At 25.2% G+C, this 20,467-nt stretch overlaps 1 protein-coding gene across 1 annotated transcript in view; it reads right to left on the bottom strand.

The window, feature by feature from the left end:
- Positions 1-20,155, bottom strand: part of LOC132920418 (diacylglycerol kinase eta-like) — a 30,841-nt gene extending 10,686 nt beyond the window's left edge. Inside the window, exon 1 of the mRNA XM_060982806.1 lies at positions 20,024-20,155. The gene's annotated coding sequence lies outside the window, so the exon portion shown is untranslated. The remainder of the gene's footprint in view (positions 1-20,023) is intronic.
- Between the last annotated feature and the right edge of the window lie 312 nt (positions 20,156-20,467).

Here is a 20,467-nt window from a genome sequence, read left to right as displayed (position 1 = left end):
CTGTGAATTGCACTGAAAGCGTTCGCTAGCCGTACGTGCACGCGGGCCACATGTTCGATAGATTGATACCACTATTCACAGTTTTTCTCGAAACTAGAAAAAATATTAAAAATCAGGAGATTAATGAAATTAAAATGTTAAAATGTCAATATTTTCAGAAAAATAAACTCTACAAAATAGTTATCTTCAATTTTTTTGAAAAAAATTAAATAAAAAAAATATATTTTTTAACTTTTTTACCAAAACATTAAAATAAATTAAAACATGAAATATTTGTAGTTATTGTCCTTTTAAATTGTATTAAATTATGATATCTCCATTATTTCTGGAGATATCGCAATGGATAAGTCCTCACGGGACACTGTATTTTAGATATAAAAGATTTAGAAAAATTTCAGGATTTTGACGAATTATATCAATGTTGATCTTGTATTATATTTTTCAAAAAACTATCTGAGATTATACTTTTGAAAAAATTTTTTTTAAATATTAAGAGTGAACATATTTTGAAAATTATACCATATGAATATTACATAGACAATTCTGTCAATTCTAATACATAATATAAACATTTATAAAAATTGGTTTTGCGTGAAAATTTTTTGTTTTCCTAAATTAATAGCCCCGCTTAGAATCCATACCTGATCAAAAAAATGTGAGTTCACTTTTCTATTATAATAACGAAAAATGTTTTTATATTGTGTTGATAACTGACAACTGTATAGTGGATGTCAATTTAAATGTTGCGTTGGAAGCTGATTCAAGTGTGCATTGACAAATGTACTGTAAATTCCCAAATCTTATACCTATGTCATATACGGTCTTAAACTGATAATAAATATTTAAATTTCAATTATATTTGTTTCGAATAAATTACTACTACTATTTCCAGTTCGTGGTCTCAACGAAACTCGACGAGTATTTAATTATAAGCTCCCTAGAGTTTAGAGAAAGGTAAACCGTTGATACGCATGCAGATAAATGACTAATATTACGCACAGCCGTTTTAGCCAAAATATTTTGTGATGTTAAATTGAATTGCGTTCTTGAGTTCTTCATAAATTTGTCAGCAAAATAGATGGATTATGTAAAGGAAATGTACAATGTAAACTTTAACGAGTATGGAGTATCTATACTGTGGTAAAAACGTCCCATCCATAGATGAATAAAAATTAGAGATAAAAGACAACTATATGCTAACTATTTTATAAAATAAATATGTATACTCATTTATGAAGAAAGGGACAATATTATTTCAGTACTACCTAGTATTTTAATATGTTACAATATTTTGAATTAAATTTTATACAGATATCATTGTAATTTATTTTGTATTTTTAAAATTTTTGATAAGCCACATTATTTACTGCCTATAATATATTAATATTATTGTAATCACAAAGAAAAGTGTATAATAATATAGGTCATTTAAAATTTTCATTAAAATTATCTATAGAATCCTTTTCAGTTATAGAGAAATTCAGCCATTCTTTTGTGTGTAATCATTGTAGTTATACATAAACCAAAAACGTGCTTTATTACAATTTATAAAAAGTTTGAAAAACTTAAATTCTAATTTAAAGTTGAACGGCCTAATTTAAACAAAACGATTTTTTAAAATATTTAAATTAACAAATAATACATACAAAAAATGTTTTTACGAATCGTTTACAGACGTTGTAATTGATAAATCGATTATTTCTATTGATAAATTGCAATGTGTGTGCTGTGACGTACATTTAGTAGTTATAGTAGTGTTGATAACTATATTTCGAACTCTCGCAGTAGTGTTATTGATTATAAAATATTCTATAATAATCTATGTTCAGATGTCCTATAATCAACGGTAGTATAGTATAGTAGTACATCCCGATTGTTGTCTGGAAACGACAACTTCAACATGACCAACATATTGCGGTCGCGTCTCGATGGTTATGAATACAGAATAGGTAACATCGGTATAATTTTGTCGTTACTGTATTTTCGTTTAATGTTTAATTATAATCATAAGAATACAATATTTTAGATATTGCGGTTTAATTACAGATCGGTTTCTGTAATAAGAATCGATAAAACCATATAGATAGGGACGATAGGGTAATCTTGTACGTATATGATAAACAATAAACAAATTACGTGTTTATGTTAATTATGTTTATTACAGTATGAGTAAATTATAATATTACGTGCCAAACTACCACTTACCAGTGATAATTATATATTATGTTATAATGGTATCATGTAATTATTTACAATAATAAAATACAAATATATACACAACATAATATGGTCTATTTTCATGAAGAGGTGTTAATATTTTATATGTATTTATACGTTAATGACTTACGTATATTTTACATATTATATTATTTATGTGTTCATTTTTTCATAGAACTTGTCAAAGTATAATTGGATTAAGCGTATACTTGTTTGGAAGCCGAATGGAAAATTTGTTGAACAAAACGACGATATGCCAAATCAGCTGTATTCATAAAAAAATTAGGGCATACAATTATTTCAAAAAAAAAAGATGTATAGAACTATAGAAATATATTCACTATAATATATACTAAATAAAATAGCAGTAATTATCATCATAATTATAATTTACTTTTTAACATTTAAATAAATAAGTATTATCTTTGTATTATATAATTCTTCTGTACGTGTGTATGTCACTAAACTTCTAAACGGCTGGACCAATGCTGATGAAATTTTTTATGTAGGTTTTTGATTGAGTGGGTCCATGGATGGTTTAGATTCTAAATTGGACTTGGTAGGTAAGGTAGCACAGCAATCGGGTTATAAGAAATATTGTCACGAGTTTAACTTAAATAACACATGTACGAATCTTAAAGATGCCAATGACGAATTTGTTTTAAATAAAAGCAGAGCACACTTGCACACTGCGGAGCTGGTTAAAAAAATGTAGTACCGTACGTTTGTTCTGGCGGAGAAGGTTTTATGCTCATTCCTGATTTTATAAGTTAATTAACAGTGAATTTATTAATTTTTAAAATAATCAACAAATACGTACGTAAAGGTAGGTATAAAAGAAATCTGTGAACAACGAATTGAAAAAAGTTTGAACCACATAAGACTAAAGAGGCGTTGTATGTTATATTGGGGAACGAATTGCACGAGTATGCACTATTCTTATTAATCGATTAATACATTACAAGTTGAAAATATATTTGGTTTTTCTTTAAATATAAGGGAGTATAGGGGACGTCACTTAAAAAAATGTCTTAAAATTTAAAACTCAATTTGAGCATAGCAGGAATGCGCCGTGATGACGAGTTGCTAATGTATTTATTAATTATTAGGTATTAATATAATTTAAACGTGTATACGCATCTAATGCTTAATAATGCAGTGTTGCGTGTGCGAGCAAAAAAGCGTGTATTAATATCATAAATATACAAATTACAATAGTATTATAAATTATAATCATATACTGCGAAAAGGAAATCCTTGAACGTGTGGCAAAAATCGTTATTGTCAATATTGTCATAATATTATATTATTATAATAATACAGTATATGACGTGTAGCGATTATTATTATTGTTTTGAATATTATATATTGGTAATATATTATTATAATCAATATTCGTACTTATAATGTACATATTATATCTGCATCGTCCGTTCGCCGTTGCTTATCATATAATATGAGCGGCTAATTCGCCTTCCGAGACTGTATACACCTACATATATTATTATAATTATTATCCATTCACCACCGGTATATTATGTATATATATATGCATTGCGCTCGGGCTCTACTTTAAATCATATATGTATACGCCATATCAATTAACTAATTGTCCTGCCTATTGTCAAATCCAAATATGAGAATATATTATTATGTACTCGTACTTTTCCGAGAGTATAAAAGAGTGATACATATATTATACGACGAGGCGATATATATTTTTAACCACTGCGGTTATGTCATTTGCCAACTATACGTCAATTATTTTGAAAACAGGTTCTATAGTGTTTTTATACAGGTTTACGTATTTATAATAGCTACGTATCAAATTTTGGGAGCGGATTTCTAGGTAGGTATTTTAAGTAGAATATTTTTCTGCAATTTTTGATAGGTATGCGGTTAATATGTCGGTAAATATTAAATAAATATTTTTTTCGAGGATTCGAGGTCTAGATGAGCAAAAAAAATAGCAAATAGCAGTGACGGTTGTATTCTATTTTAATTTGATAAAATGTAGTATTATAAATAATTAAAATAATAGTAATTGACCTAAGCTATAAAGTATATACCTAGTACAAGTAATACATATCCGTAAAACATGCCGTCATCATCTTACAATTATATATTGCAACTATAAAAAAATTTACGTTTTACCGAACCAATTATGTATTTACGTGATGTTATGGTTTTAATATTGGAATGACCAGTGAGTCAACTTATTTTAAAACTGAAGGTGAGAATATCATAGGAATTTATTTATATTTTATAACTATTTGAAATATTACATTTAAAAAATGCTCATAATTTGCTTTAACATTTAAATAGCAATAAAAGTCTATAAAATGCTCTAGATAATATTATATTACTCTTAAGTTTGATAACAAGTCAATTTATTCATCTAATATTAAAACTTAATTTGTTCTGCTAAACGCAGATTTGAGATTTTTGTATATAAGCTTGTATGATCGAAAAAATACAAGCAGATTCAGCGTTTTTTTTAAAGAAATATTATCAAAACATTTCAATTTAAATTTAAAAATAAAAAATACTTTAACTATTTCAAAAAAACATTTTTTTGTTCAAAAGCTTAAAAAGCAAAAATTGGCTTGGAAAAAATGTATACCTGTATAATGTAGTTAAATTAATCGCTTATTTGAACATAGCGCATTGACTTATTATGTACACAAAATGTGAGTAAAGAATATTACTATTTATGTTTCGCAAAGACAACCTTTTCTTAATAGTCCGCCTTTATCATGTACCAAATAATATCTATATTGCTATATCCACTTTCAAAACTAATTTAATTTTATCACGTGTCTTGTAACTAATAATACAATACGTATTATAATATCGTATATTTATAGATATATTATATTAATTGGTTGAAGTAGAATAAACAGTACGTGTCATACATGCAGATTTAAAATGTATGAAACATATGCGCATAATTATTTTAAATGTAATTATAGTACATATTTATAGTTATTATTGTGTTTTGATAATACTTTCAATACAACTAGAATATAATATGGCATATGTAAGTGTAATTTCAGGGCAAAATATTAAAATCTTCTAGACAAATACCCTTTATAAAAATAAAACCCATAAATGATTAAAAATCTCGATCAATTTTAGATGATTGTAAAATGGAAATATATTGTTCTGTAATGTCGATCGTGTTGAAGGCCTTTGCACTCTAAATATTATTAAAAATAAATCGCTGCAGATAACCCCATGTAAGTATAAGATTATAATTGAAATGTAGAATAAAGCTTTATAATATAATACATTATGTAAGTTACTTTAAGATTATGAGATATTGTAAAATGAGCCAACAAAAATTATGCAACTAAATTGCCTGTTCAGCACGCCGTGTTACCATAATGCTATTATTGAAAAACATTAAAAAAAAAAAAAAAAAAAAAATGATAAATGTTACAATATTACGATACCTATTATGATATTACATAATAAATATTATCTTCTACTAATATTATTAAGCATATAAATTGATTTTTTTTTAGAATCACAATATTGCATTATACTTATTCACAAAAAAAAAGAACTAGGTATTAAAAAAAAATGTGAATAAAGAATATATTATAAAACCACAGCCTAAATAAAAATGTGAAAGTTTAGAATTTTCAAAACAGATTTAAAATAATAGATTTTAAAATTTTCAATAGGTTTTGAATACGTACCAACACTTCAAAAATGAGGAATATTTTTTATCAAAAATAATATAATACATATTATATATTAATATATATTAATAATTGTGGTCAACATTTTAGTGATTCTATTCTAATCTACATAATAATATGATATACTAATTAAAAAAATTCTTTCTTCAAGTTTTACGATGTGTTCTGTGTACAATTATTAATAATTTATGCGATGTATATACAGGGGAAAATGTTTGGTCTTATGGCAGAGGCGCATTCGATAACCTTTTTTGCACTCATGGTGGTTTTATATTTCTATACCTTGCAACTCACGCGCACGTGACACGTTACGTTATAGTTAACATATTATTATTATGTTATATTTCCAAAGTAATACTTAAAAAATATTAATATATTACTATATCAAACCAACGACCAGTGTCCTCTTTAGACTTCATTCGATGACTATGAATATTATGATACACTGTAGTCATGTAAATAGTAATAAATATAGGTAAAATAGTTTTAGAAAAAATTAATAAGCGTTAATTTATAAATTTAATGTCACAAAATAATTTATTTAATCAGTTATTTTAATTTGATGTGTCCCTCTATGTAGTCATAGAATATATTATTTTAAATAGGTACTTTTAATTTATATATATATTATATTGTCTGTACATTCTCAACTGTTTAGTATATTACGCAGCCGAATTGCATGTCAAATATTCCTTTATTGTTTTTATTTAATTAACATTTTCATACACGCATAGGATAAAAAAAAGCTGTTAAATCGACCGTATTTTATTTGCATAACAAACGATATACCTATGTAATAAGAGACAATAATATAGGGATATAACTGATAAAAGGTATATCATACAGCCCATACAGGATAATTTACCAAATAAGCATGTAAAATATAAAATTATGTATACATTTGCTTATTACACAGAGAATATTTTTACAAATTATAAAATGTTGTTAGATCTATAATATTATTTAATACAATTTTCAAATACATAACACATAACACATTAAAGTACTCATATTTTATAAACCTATTATCGAATAGACTATTATCCTATGGTAATTTCAAAATTTTAAAAACGAAAATACTTTTATTATTAAATAATAATACCTATTACCAGTATTTTGTTGCTCATAGCTTATACGTAGTAATAATTTATAATTAAAATTATTCCTATATATATATTAGTATGTATATTTATATATTATTATTAATATTATATTGTTATTTATTATATGAGTCTACTTATGGACTAGTAACTACCATTAGCAATGAGAAAATTGAGAACCATACAATAAATATTAATAAGCAACAGTTAACAAGTACTCTTAACTGATCATTATTAAACCGTACATATCATGTATATGCGTATTTATTCATTATTGTTAGTGTATTATAATAATGTATACGGAAACTAATATCCAGAAATCACTCCTAATGGTCAATGCTGACGGAGTACTTTTTAATAATAATAGATAATAAATAATAATAATAATAAAAAAATAATATTTTATACGATGTTCTTATTACTTCCAAATTTATATATTTATAACGAGTAAATCATTAGTAAACACGTTGGTCAAATATTTGTAATCTTGAAAGTTTAGGTATTACCCAATTTTTAATTTAACTTTTGAAAATTTTCTTCATTCCATACCATGGTGTATAATAAATAATAATTTTCACAAAGACCTAAACATTCTATAACAGGTAGCAAAAAGTCACTACCACATCTCACTTTATCAAAGAACTTAAAATCCACTAATCAAACTTATTTCTTCTCGCAACATCCCCAAAAATCCTAAAAACCTTAAAAGGCTAAAAAGATGTTGACTTAGGGATTTATACTTCAGTTTTGACAAATAAACCTGCTAAGTAGTACTACTGGGTGGCATTTTAACATACTTTTATCTTTTGTCATTTCTGTTATTGTAATGATTTCGTCAAAATTAATTTTTGTACATAAATTAAATAATAGGTATATTTTAATTTATTATGTTTTCATATAGAAAAAATATTCCTTGAAATAAATGCCTTATACAAAAATATATTCATATTCTATTTTATGTGTTATATTACCTTTAATGCTGATATTTGTAGACCATAATTATTATAATTTGTAACATAGGTACTTTTCTCTAAATCTTAAACAGTTTTCGGTATAATTAATCTATGTATGATTTAAAATTCAAAATTTGTTGATATTTGAATAATCAATGCGTTTAAGTATAATGAATTCTGTTTTATAATATTTTTTAAGAATTTACCAGCTCTTTGAATATTGGAAAACATAGATCAGTAGAACATAAAATGCCGACTCGTATATTTACAATAGTTAGACAAAAACGTATCTAATGGCGTAACTTAGGAAAAATTCATAGGGGAACTTAGTGAGATTAAAAGTACTTATATCAGGCAAGAATAAATGATTGCACTCTTAGTAACTAAACAGATAAATGCCTACTACATCATCCCGTTGAAATCCAGATTACGCTTATGATTATACACGTACCACCTATATCTATGACGTACGAAGTTAAAAGTTGTAGGAAAACTAGATTAAAGAATACAAAAATAATGAAATGAAAATTTATAATCAAACTTATGAACTATTTAAAAATAAATAATTTATGTAACAACATAGCTGTTATTATAAAATAAAAATAATAATCACTAATATTGTATGACACTATAATAATATTTTTCTAAGTTATTTAATGAAATGAATAAAAAAAAACATAGTATGTGTATAGTGTATAATGTATATTATATGGAGATTGTTCTTTAGTTGCACTGTTATTGGGATGATGTTAAATCATTGCTAAAAATTAAAACCATACGAGCCCAGTTGATGTGTAATGTACCAATGTATAATATGTACGTCATGCAGTATACCTATAATTTAAAAAAAACCACTCTGCTATATATTGCATAGGTTTTGAGAGGATCTCGTCATCGAGTAGTTTACTGCATTGGATGTGTTAAATTTTAATTAAATGATGAATGGTGTAAACAAAACGATTTTGGGTTGAAATAGATTTTAAAAATTTCATTGTATATAGAAAATTATATTTCGAAATAAAATTAGAATTTATCAAGGGAGGCTAATGGGCTATTAATAATCAGTATGTTTTGAATTGTAATACGAAATAACAAGAATCAACGAGGAGAAATCGTTAAATATTTGAATAATACCCAAGTTATATTTTTTAGTATAATTAATACATACATCGTAATAATATACAGAGTGATTAACCAAGCATATCACCCCCATTTTATCCAAACATTATGAATTTATTATATTTCTGAGTTTTGGAACTTTAAGCTTTTATAAGTATTCTTGAGGACCTCATATTTTCAAATAAATAGATTTTTATATTATTGAATAAGTGCACTGTATGTAACGTAGCAGCTATTATAATATTTTATAATAATATAATATATTATGTATATACATATTTTGATATGAAAATGAATGAGTTGGTTAAGAGTCACCCTTATGTGTACTTCAGCTGTTTAATCTTATCGTAATATATGTCTATATTTTTAAACAGAAATATCTGTAAGTACTCAATATTTTTAAATTTAATATTACGAGCGCTAAATTTTAAGCTTAAAGTTAGTAAACAACTTGCTCTTTTGGGTACTCCTAATCTCTTCCAGTTATATTGTTAAATACTCTGATACACAAATAATGTACCTGTATACGATAATTTGATGTAAGTTACGTAACTATACGTAATAGTGATGCACTAACGATACATAAACTTAACCCAAAAATAGAACGATGCGCAAACGATAAACGGCATTTGAAAATTTAGATATGTTTAAATCAAAAATCTAATTAGAGTCTTGAGTTAAATATTTAAGTATTTAACAAGTCAATAATAATATAGGTTTAGTAAATACATAAAAAAAAAATATTAATATTAAAATTTTAAAATTTGTAAAAATTCTTCGGCTATAATAAGTACTAGGTTTAATATATTAACATTAAATTTACTCTATGTTTTCGTAAAACCATTTTTATATTACTTGGAATTCCTGGACCCTTACACGCCGTCGTGGGTACACTTACACGAGTCTTTTGTTAATTATTCAAACACGAAGTTTCTTTTGATATTAAACACCGATTGTTCACAATATCGTTGACTGACTTTTTTGAAATTGTTTTTTATGGAAACTTATATGATACACTGCAATATACACTGCAGTAACTCTAACATTTTAAAACGCTTTTAATGTTTCCTCTCTTATATTAAAATATTTGTTGGTGGAAATGCACTACCTATGTTATATTAGTTAAAACTTTTGATTTTTAGATGTTAACCTTTATTTTTGATATTATTATTTGATGCAAATTAATTTTCTAAGTTAAAATTATTTAGTAGGTATAGACTATAGATTAGTATATAATATATAGTAAAATTTGCGAGGTAGGTATACTGGTGCACAAAGTTAAAAATCAATTTTATTACTTATATATGAAATACAAATGCACAAAAACCAAAAAAAATACAAAAACTATCTATGAAAATTTAAATCACGATACATAGTTACGTTTATTTCTGGTGTAATTCAAATACTTGTCGACATTATACCGTTAAAAGTATCGCTCTGTGATGTGAATTTATGAACTCCACTTCTATTTTCACTATTTTCCCGGCGTACAATATTTATTTCCATTTATAAATCCAATTTATTGACCTTTGTACAACCACGTACGCACAACGTTCATATACCTATACTATACGTGGATAATACAATTTTTATGATTGTCAAATCGTCCGTCGGACCGAGTGATAGATGAACTAACCGGTGTATATAGTACAATGCGAGATAAGTGATATGTTATACGCGCTTGCGACTATTCTCACGACCTCACGTATGATAATATATATATATATATATAATATGTGTAGACCCGGCCTTTATATATTATAACAATATATACTAGCAAAATACACACAATATAAATTATGGTATATACATATTATATATATATATATATACACACACACGATATGCCGTCTGTCTTCGTGTATAAGTAATGGTTGGGCTGTGGTGGCTGTAGACGAGCCAGAAGAAAAAGAACGCCGGCAAAAAGATTTCTGATGAGACAAATCGAGAAGAATATTTTATTTTCACTGGTCCACATATTATCGTGTCGTGTGTATGCGCGTGTGTGTGTGTGTGTGTGTGTGTGCGTGTATGTGGTACGGCCGCGATTCGATGTTTTGCGGGAGGTCTACTGGAGGATTAATGGCTTTTAAAAACGAGGCCAACGAGCGCCAATCGCGGTCTAGGTACGAGTGGTAAGTCTCGGTGAATGCCATTGCCAAATAAATTATACGCGCCGTGTATGGCAGTAAAGCTCTTATAGAAATCTCAACCACCCCCATCGCGGTCGTAAGACGCGTAGATATATATACACACACGCACACACACACACGCACACACACACACATACACGCACACATACACGCACACGCTGCAGTGTACACGTATATTATATCCTTTCTGATAAATTAATACTTAGTTCTAACTCTTACGCGCCACACTGCAGATTTCTCATTGCCGTGTCAATCAAAACCTATTTATATATACCTATACAATACGTGTATTCCGCACGATGTTTATACGCGTCACGAGCATAACACCCAAACTAATATTTCGACACGTTATACGATATATTATATATTATTATTATTATGTTTTGTTTGTACGAGGAAGTGAGAAATATTAATGATTTCCATAACGGCAGTTTTTATTTGTTATCAAATATATAGTGCGTTATTTATCATTAAAACCCTATAACAATCAACTTTTCTCGTGTAATTATTATTATTATTATTATTATTTTTTTATATATCATTATTCATTTTTTAATCACGGCGGTAGTTTAAACATAATATATGATTTGGAATTAGGAAAAAATAAACATGTTTTTCAACGCAATCGAAAATGTTTGATCTACCATTCATATAAGTATACAATATGTATGTCAAAATAAAAATAAATCATTTCAATTTAAATGTATAGACTTATGTAGACATAGTTATATTATAATAATATCTACTATAGGTATAAACATTGTGTATTGGCTTTTTGAAATTATTTAATTTTTTATAATCATTTAATGTTTTTATTACTGGAAAAACATCTTATGTTATTATGGTAAGTGTGCATATAATATTATGATTTACTGTATCAACAAATTATAAAATAAACTTCTCATGGGTTATATAGTGTAATTGAGTGAGGCAGTAATATTAAAAATTGATTATTATATGAATAAAAAAAAAATACAATTTGATTATGTTCGGTATAAACGCTAAAAATAACCTGAAGTATGACGTCAATTTAACCTCTAGTATCGGATAATGGATATATCATGAATATAAATTATTATCGCTGAAACATAATATATTTAAATATGTTGTATTTATTATTTATACTAATATACATATTTTAATACAGGATGAGTGTGTGATTTCTATTTTAAATGTGTATCATTATTTATTTTGGAGCGTATATTACTCAGCATAGCAAAATTATTTTCAATTTATACATGTTGTATTTTTCAAAAATCCATATTATAAAATTTTTCTATTCAATTTGTATGGTATTTTTGAAAGATCAGATGTGGTGTACGTCATTGGTGTCATAAGTACAAAATCACTGAAACATTGTCATATTGTCTATTTTATATTGTTAAAACGATAAATATAACTTATATAAATCAAAACTTTAACTCTCTCTTAATAATATGTCAATTTTTGAGGTAGAAAAGACATAGTTATTTAAAAAAATTAATTGAATTCGATTTTAAACTCAAAAAAGTGGTACAATTGAAAAAAATAAAATTTTTAACTATTTTACGCACTAAACAAAAACCTAAATGATACTAGGGTCATTACTTTGAAATATTTCGCGTTACCTTTAACGTTAACAGACCATCACATATGGTATATACAATACATATATATTATATTATTAAATAAAGAGATATTCTACGAAACAATATTTTTTTATTGTTTACATATTATTGTTTAAACATTTTGTTGTTAAATTTGATATTCAATTACTTGATTTCAAAAAATTCGGAACAAGGACACGTTTCTCACTCTGCCTTTTGATAGACACTAGAAAGAATAATAGACACAAAATCCGAATATACTTTGCGTGTCGAAGATACCACTTAGGCTGAAGGATCAGATTACTGTGCTGCAATTTTAAATCTGAAAGTGTTGGATTATTGAGTTCTAAAATTGATTCCGAGTGCAGTTCATTCACTGATAAATAAATAAAACGTTGTGGTTATACGTATATTATAGGATAATATATAAAAATAATAATCATTGTTACTTAAACAGTTGAACGTCTTAAACTATAATAATTCATAATATTCCGTTTTAATTGTATTGTTAAAAAAAAATAATAATTAATTTCAATGACCATAAGTGTTAATTATTGAGTTATACCAAAAATACTTTCATAATAAATAAGGAATACATTACTAAATATTTTTCTTATAAACAAATTAATTTAAAAACATACACGGTACGTTATTTTCATTCACAAAGTAATCCAAAATAATTATTTATAAAAGCTCATAACATGTAATTTTTTTTAACTCTAAAAATTGTATTTATTCCAATGGCCTATTTTTCTGCGAATTACTTATATATATATATATATATGTTACGCCGAATTTATGAAATCAGCAACGTTGTCACCGAGTACGTGAAATCGGCAACTTAAAGTGCATAATACTGCCGATTGCGTGAAATCGGCAAGACCCTTCTTAAAAAATTATAAAACATAATTTAAATTAAATAAATGTATAAAACGCCAGAAATATAATAAAATCAAATTGTAATAATAAATATAATATGTATATAAAAAATAGTTTAAAAGTTAAACAAAAGTTAAAAAAGTTAAGTTAACAAATCTTGTTAAGTTAAGTTATTGAATGTTAAATGTAATATTAATAGTTTATATTCATAAAAAATAATATTCTTTATTGATTAAAAAATTCCAAATAAATAAAAAATACTAATTTCCATAAATAATATCCTATTTTAACCAAAAAATATTGATACCAGTTACCAGCTAACAAACGTTGCTAATTGGCTGCTAAATGATGGTTCAAGAAAAATTTGATTATGATTTCAATGATATGGGTGGGGCTGGGAAATGTGTCTCCAGCCCCACCTTAAGTTTTTTATTTTTTCCGATTAAAAAATAGGCTTGCAAATTGTAAAAATATGCTTGCAAATTGTTGCTAAATGACTGCTAAGTGTTGACTTGAAAAAAATGTCAAAATTTTGAATGGGTGGGGTTGACAACATGTACGTGCAATAAAAAGACCTCTATGACCAAGATAAAATGCTTGTACATATCATAGCATCTATCATCATAGGTAATAAAGATTACGGCGTGGTAATGCCGATCAGCACGCGTGCAATTATTGTTTATTTATAATCCACTGTTTGTAATTATGTCATAATAATATGTTACCGAATTCATGCAATCGGCAGAAAAAAGTCTGCCTAATTCACGAAATCGGCAATCAAAATTTGCCGATTTCGTGAATTTGGTAGCCAAATTGCCGATTTCACGTATTTGGCGACAACGTTGCTGATTTTACGAAATCGGCAATTTCATGAATTCGGCGTAACATATATATATATATATATTTCATTATTGATTATTTATTTGTTATATAATCGTTTATTATTACTATTCACCCATGTTATATTATCGTATATAAAAAAATTGGGTTTATAAACTGATCAATTGGTTTTAAAATTGTATGTGTTTTTTTCATTACAGGATTATTTTTAGGTCAAAACCAGAGAACCGTGCAATTACTGAAGCAGTGTATTAACAATATTGCAGATTTTTAAAATACGTACATTCATTAGTATATAAATGTTTAATGTACATTTAACTAAAGGCTTATAGACAACCAAATTAATTTTTTTTCAATTTTCACAATAGTTTTATTTATATTATAAATTTAATATTGTTGGGAGTTATATATTGTCATAGAATATAATCAATTATAATAACAAATTGTATTAAAATAATATGTATTGAAAGCGTAAATGTGTGTAGACCAAATTATTGCCGATGTATAATTATTAATATACTAAAAAAATTGTATTTACATTTTGGACGCTCTTAACGACTACCCATCAGTTAAAAGTATTATTTTTTTAAATCAGTTAAAATATTGGTATAGTTTCATAATACTTGTCGTTGTGAAATACAGTCCAGTGTCAGATACAACTTTTATTTAGAACATAAACATATTTGATTATAAACCTAATATCATATCCTAATTTGACTTGGCATATTTTCGATTTATTGATAATACCCTTCCCTGTGAATTACTTAAACAAATTGTACCCAGAAAATAGGATTTAAATTTAAACCATCTTTTGTGTGTAATGTTTAGGTCGGTGTTTCTTGTAAAATTATACCTGTTTTATATTTGCGATAATGAAATAAAAGTCAAGACGGCAAAAATTAAAGTCTATGCAGAATGATGAGATAGATGAACATATACTGTCAGTGTATCGGTATCGGTGGTAAATATATCAGAGAGATTGTGTGGGCCAGCTGACAGCTTAGGTACTTACTACCTTTAAAATCTTCCAAAAACATCATGCATTAACAAATTTAATTTATTTTCAATCTGATCCAATGAATGATGAAAAAGATTAAATTAAAATTGAAATCCGCATGAAGTTTTAATCCAATATAATACTTTTAGTCTTTAGAATTAAATTCTTTACAAGCGAAATAAAATACTTTGTAATATGCTTGTTTTGTCTTTCCATACATCGTTATTTTTGCAATATTCAATTTAATAAAAACACATAGTTAAATTATATATCCAATCTACAATTCTAGAAATATTTTTTTTATTTGTTTATATATACATTTTTAATTTTATTTACTGCAGATAGTTTAAATATTGGGCATTGTTTCGTATTTATTTTATATTTTATAATAAAAATCATTCCATTTAATAGTCAGTACTATTTATGTATACTATTTACTCGTATAGTTTTGACTTTTGTTTATACTTAAAATTACAATAATTCTATTAACATTTTTTTAAATCAATTAAAATAAATCACGTGTATATAATATGTAAATAGTATTTATTTTTTTTAAATAACGCAAAACATGATTTTGCGCAGAGATCGGATCTCTATTTTTAGGGATATTTTTCAATATATTTAAGTTACTATAAATTAATTATTATTTTATTATATAAGCACAATAATTTAAACTTTTTATAATAAAAACTTATACACTATATAATTAGTTTTTTTTAAATATTAGCTTATAAGTCAATACAATATGTAACTATATATTATAATATGTCTACGTACAATGGTGTGAATAAATGGTTGTATAATATATTAAAAATATATTCAAATATATTGAAAATCGCATTGTGTATGAAAAATAATAGTATGCTTAAAAGTTATAACAAAAATGTTCAAGTTTTCATTGTTAATATTTTTGTTATTTTTGATTTACAATATAATAACAAATATTATAATTTTTTTTTATTTAATTATACAATTTCGTCAAAATTAAAACTTAATAAATAATTTTAGAATAATTTCTATAAAACTAAATTGTACATATGTATATATGATATTTTTAAATTGCTATATGTGTTTAACTTATGAGTAACCTTTTATTTTTAACCTTTTCAAATAACAATAAGATGCGTAAATTTTCACCTTAAGGTTATACACACGATTATACGGAGATAATAAATTTGATAACTTTTTAAGTTAAAATTTGATATTTTGCAAAAATAATTCTGTTATTAATCTTTTAAAAATATTTCCTGTTATTTATAATAAACTATTGTAGTAAATTTTAAATTGAAACTACGAGAATTAAAAACAAAGTTAACTTTAAACATATAGTTATTTTTGGTTTTTATTTTTAATAATATTATTTTGTATAACCAAATAATATTAAATTAACATATCAAATATAACACAGAACATCACTTATTGAACAATGAATGAATTGAAATAATAATATAAAAAAAAATAATCAAAAAATGGGTGACCGTTTACAACTTTGCATACAATATACTGATGGATACATCAGTATTGCCTACGTTTATCATTATATATATATATATTATATATAAATAAGTGACACCTGTCAAGGAGAGTCACCTATATCTGTCAAATTTAAATATTTAAAAACATGTCTCAAGGGTGTTGAATATCTAACTCAGTGTTATGTAAGAGTATATATTATTTGAATCGTACATTTTAAGATACGATTTAATGGGCCATCGATGTACAAAATACATATGAAATAAATTATCTGTGTGGTAATTTTTAATAATTTTTATATTTTATTTTAAACAAAAACCTAAATTGAAACACAAATTGAAAGCGATTAATTTTATCTATAGCATAAAGGTATAGAAGAAGATATCGTGTAGAAATAATAGTCGTATATCCTGTAAATAATATAATCAATTTTGCATCACTTGACTAATTAATTGACGGAAGTAGTTAATTCCGCGTATACTGCACTGGTAAACCCATCAGTGATTACGGACTTCATAATATTTTAATGACAGGTATAATATTATCTATTTTATGATGAAAATTAATCCCAGTAAGATATAAGTGAAAAAGAAAAACATGTTACTTGTAATAAAAATGTTTAGTGATGCACCATTGTATAATATATTCTTTGCTCCCTATACAATGTCCCTAGAAAAAATAAAACACTAGTTATTTTCCTATTTTGTTCTTCAATTTTTTTTTCACGTGATGGATATAATATTATCTTTTTGATAAATATCCACCAATAAAATGTTATTGTAGTTAAAATTGAAACTGAATAATAATTACTAAACATACGTTTTACTTCATTAATCATAATTAAAAACTGATGGAAATTTACAATTCAAATTTTTACCGCGAGAATTTATTTTGGATATTTAACTGCAGGGTAAAATATCATTAAAGTAAATGTTTCTGGCTAAAATAGGATGAACTTAATTAAAGAAAAATACATACAAATGAAATAAACATCTATCTATACATATATATATATATATATATATTCATTTTCTCTTTGTGGTATATATTTAATGAAATTATTAATTTATGAAATTGTATCTAAATTATTTTATTAAAATAAATTTATTAGTTTGAGTATATTTTAATTCGGTCTTTCAAATGGATAAGATTTCACTTTTTTTTTTTAAATTTTTTGTTATAATAACAGTTTTATTTTGATTCTAAATTATTTTAATTGTAAAAATATAAATTATTTTTTTTTTAACTCCATTTTATTACTTAATAATAATAATATTAATGACTGAAATCACCCATATATTAATTAAAAAGAATAATAATTGTTATTTAGTTTAGTATTAAAATGTATAAGTATATATGTATATTTTAAATTTTAATAATGTTGAAATGGGTATTATAATTTATGATGTGAATATTATAAAATATAAGCGAAAGCTGTATCCGATGTAATATTTTTAACTGAATTAATGTCAATGTTTTTTTTTTTTTTTTTTTTAAAAAGAACGATTTTATACATATTTTGGATTTATAGTTTATTTATATTTTATTATGTCTAGCAAATACTTGAAAAAATTTGTCTGTGGAATTACCTACATATAGATTTATTGTTTGTTTTTTCTGCTTTTACCTAAATTTAATATGTTTGATAAATGAACCAATACGAGTTTATTTTATCACAAGTTAAACAAATCATACCTAGTATAATAATAGGTTGATACATTTAATTTAATTACTTTAACTTATTGGTTAGTATTTTAGAGTTAAGAGTCGTTTAAAACGTAAAACATTACAATATAATTTAATGAACTGTAAAATAATGCTATTTTCTATAATTAAAGCGTATACCTAATATTACATTATTAAATGTAAGTCTTGTATATAAAATTTGAGTTACATTGTTTTGTAAATGTGAATTATTACGTGATGTTTGATGTTATTATTATAACTTTTAATAAAAACAAATCTTCTTGTATAAATAATATTACCTGAAAATCTAGTAATAATTTTATATTCTGTGTATATGATATAAAGGAAAAATACGAATATATAATATGTACATGACACTATGACACATAATACTATATTCATAATTTGTCTTTAAAATAATAATTAGAATGTTTCTAAATATAAAATATAAATAATGTTTACCTGTTTTTAAAATTATGTATATAATAACTCATATAAGTATATATATTAGTACTAATTCATAATTTTTAACCACTAATTTTGTAAACATGTGTTGATAACACATTAAATTATTTATATTTATTTTACTTTAACTTAAATTAAGATGGGTAAACAATTGTAATTGATATAAAACTCATTGTTAAATACCTATATCCATACTATTGTATAATATTTTTACATGGATAGTTATATTTTCTATTGTAATTAAATTAACACAGATAAGATTGGACATTTATATAAAAAGTCGAAATTAATAAAGAATAAAATTAAAACGATCAAATAAAATAATAAAAAAATATTAAATAATATTATTTTCTTAAAAATCGGAATTTATTTTATAAAATATACTATCTGAAATTTTTATTCATTAAAAACCCGACTGATATATTAGTGTCATAACATTTTAATCGTTTTTAATGTTATATAAATTAAAAAAAAATTAATATTTTTTTGTTTATTCTTTATATTATTAAATATTTTTGTTTATTATTCAATATGTATTTATAAATTTTTAAATAATAATAGAAATTTAAAATCACATTATCGTGTTGTATAAAGCTATATAATATTATGTAGTATTTTTTGAAAATGTTAATAAAATATTTCGTAATAGAAAAAAAAAAATTACTAACGCTGCACACGTAATCGCAGATAATTTTGTTGTAAGTCGTTAGTGATTATAATAATTAACAAACATCGATATCATATAATACTATTCATATCATGCCTATATAATAATTATCATACAATACTACAATACAAATCGATGAACAATAATATTATGTGAGAACCATATTACGCAATCGACTTACCCGTGCACAAATATAATATTGCATGTAATAAGAGAATATATATTGGCGGTGAAAGAGCCGACGTCTGTGAGTCTGGAACGTGGCTCGCTGGATCAGGACCGGGACGCGACTGTGTACCGTTTGAAACGTGGTCCGCAAACTACTGCCGACTATATAGTAATAATAATAATAATAATAATAATAATAATAATACACGACTAGCGGCTATTCTCAAAACATTACTCCGCCGTACTCACGCGCACGATTTCCGTTGGGTGGCAATCCAGTGGGGTAGGTAATGTGGGTGGTGGGGTGGAGGGAGAAGGAGAAGGGTAACATCCTGACCGATGTTCGTTCGACGCGATGGTTAAAGGGTGTGTGTCGCGCACCCACACACCCGTGTCCACCCCGTCAAAGTCGCGTTCCTGCCCCTTCTCCTGAGATATTATACTTTTGTCGCGTGTG

The sequence above is a fragment of the Rhopalosiphum padi genome, chromosome 2 (assembly GCF_020882245.1).
Source record: "Rhopalosiphum padi isolate XX-2018 chromosome 2, ASM2088224v1, whole genome shotgun sequence".
NCBI lineage: Eukaryota > Metazoa > Arthropoda > Insecta > Hemiptera > Aphididae > Rhopalosiphum > Rhopalosiphum padi.
This window is presented reverse-complemented; position numbering and strand designations above follow the sequence as displayed.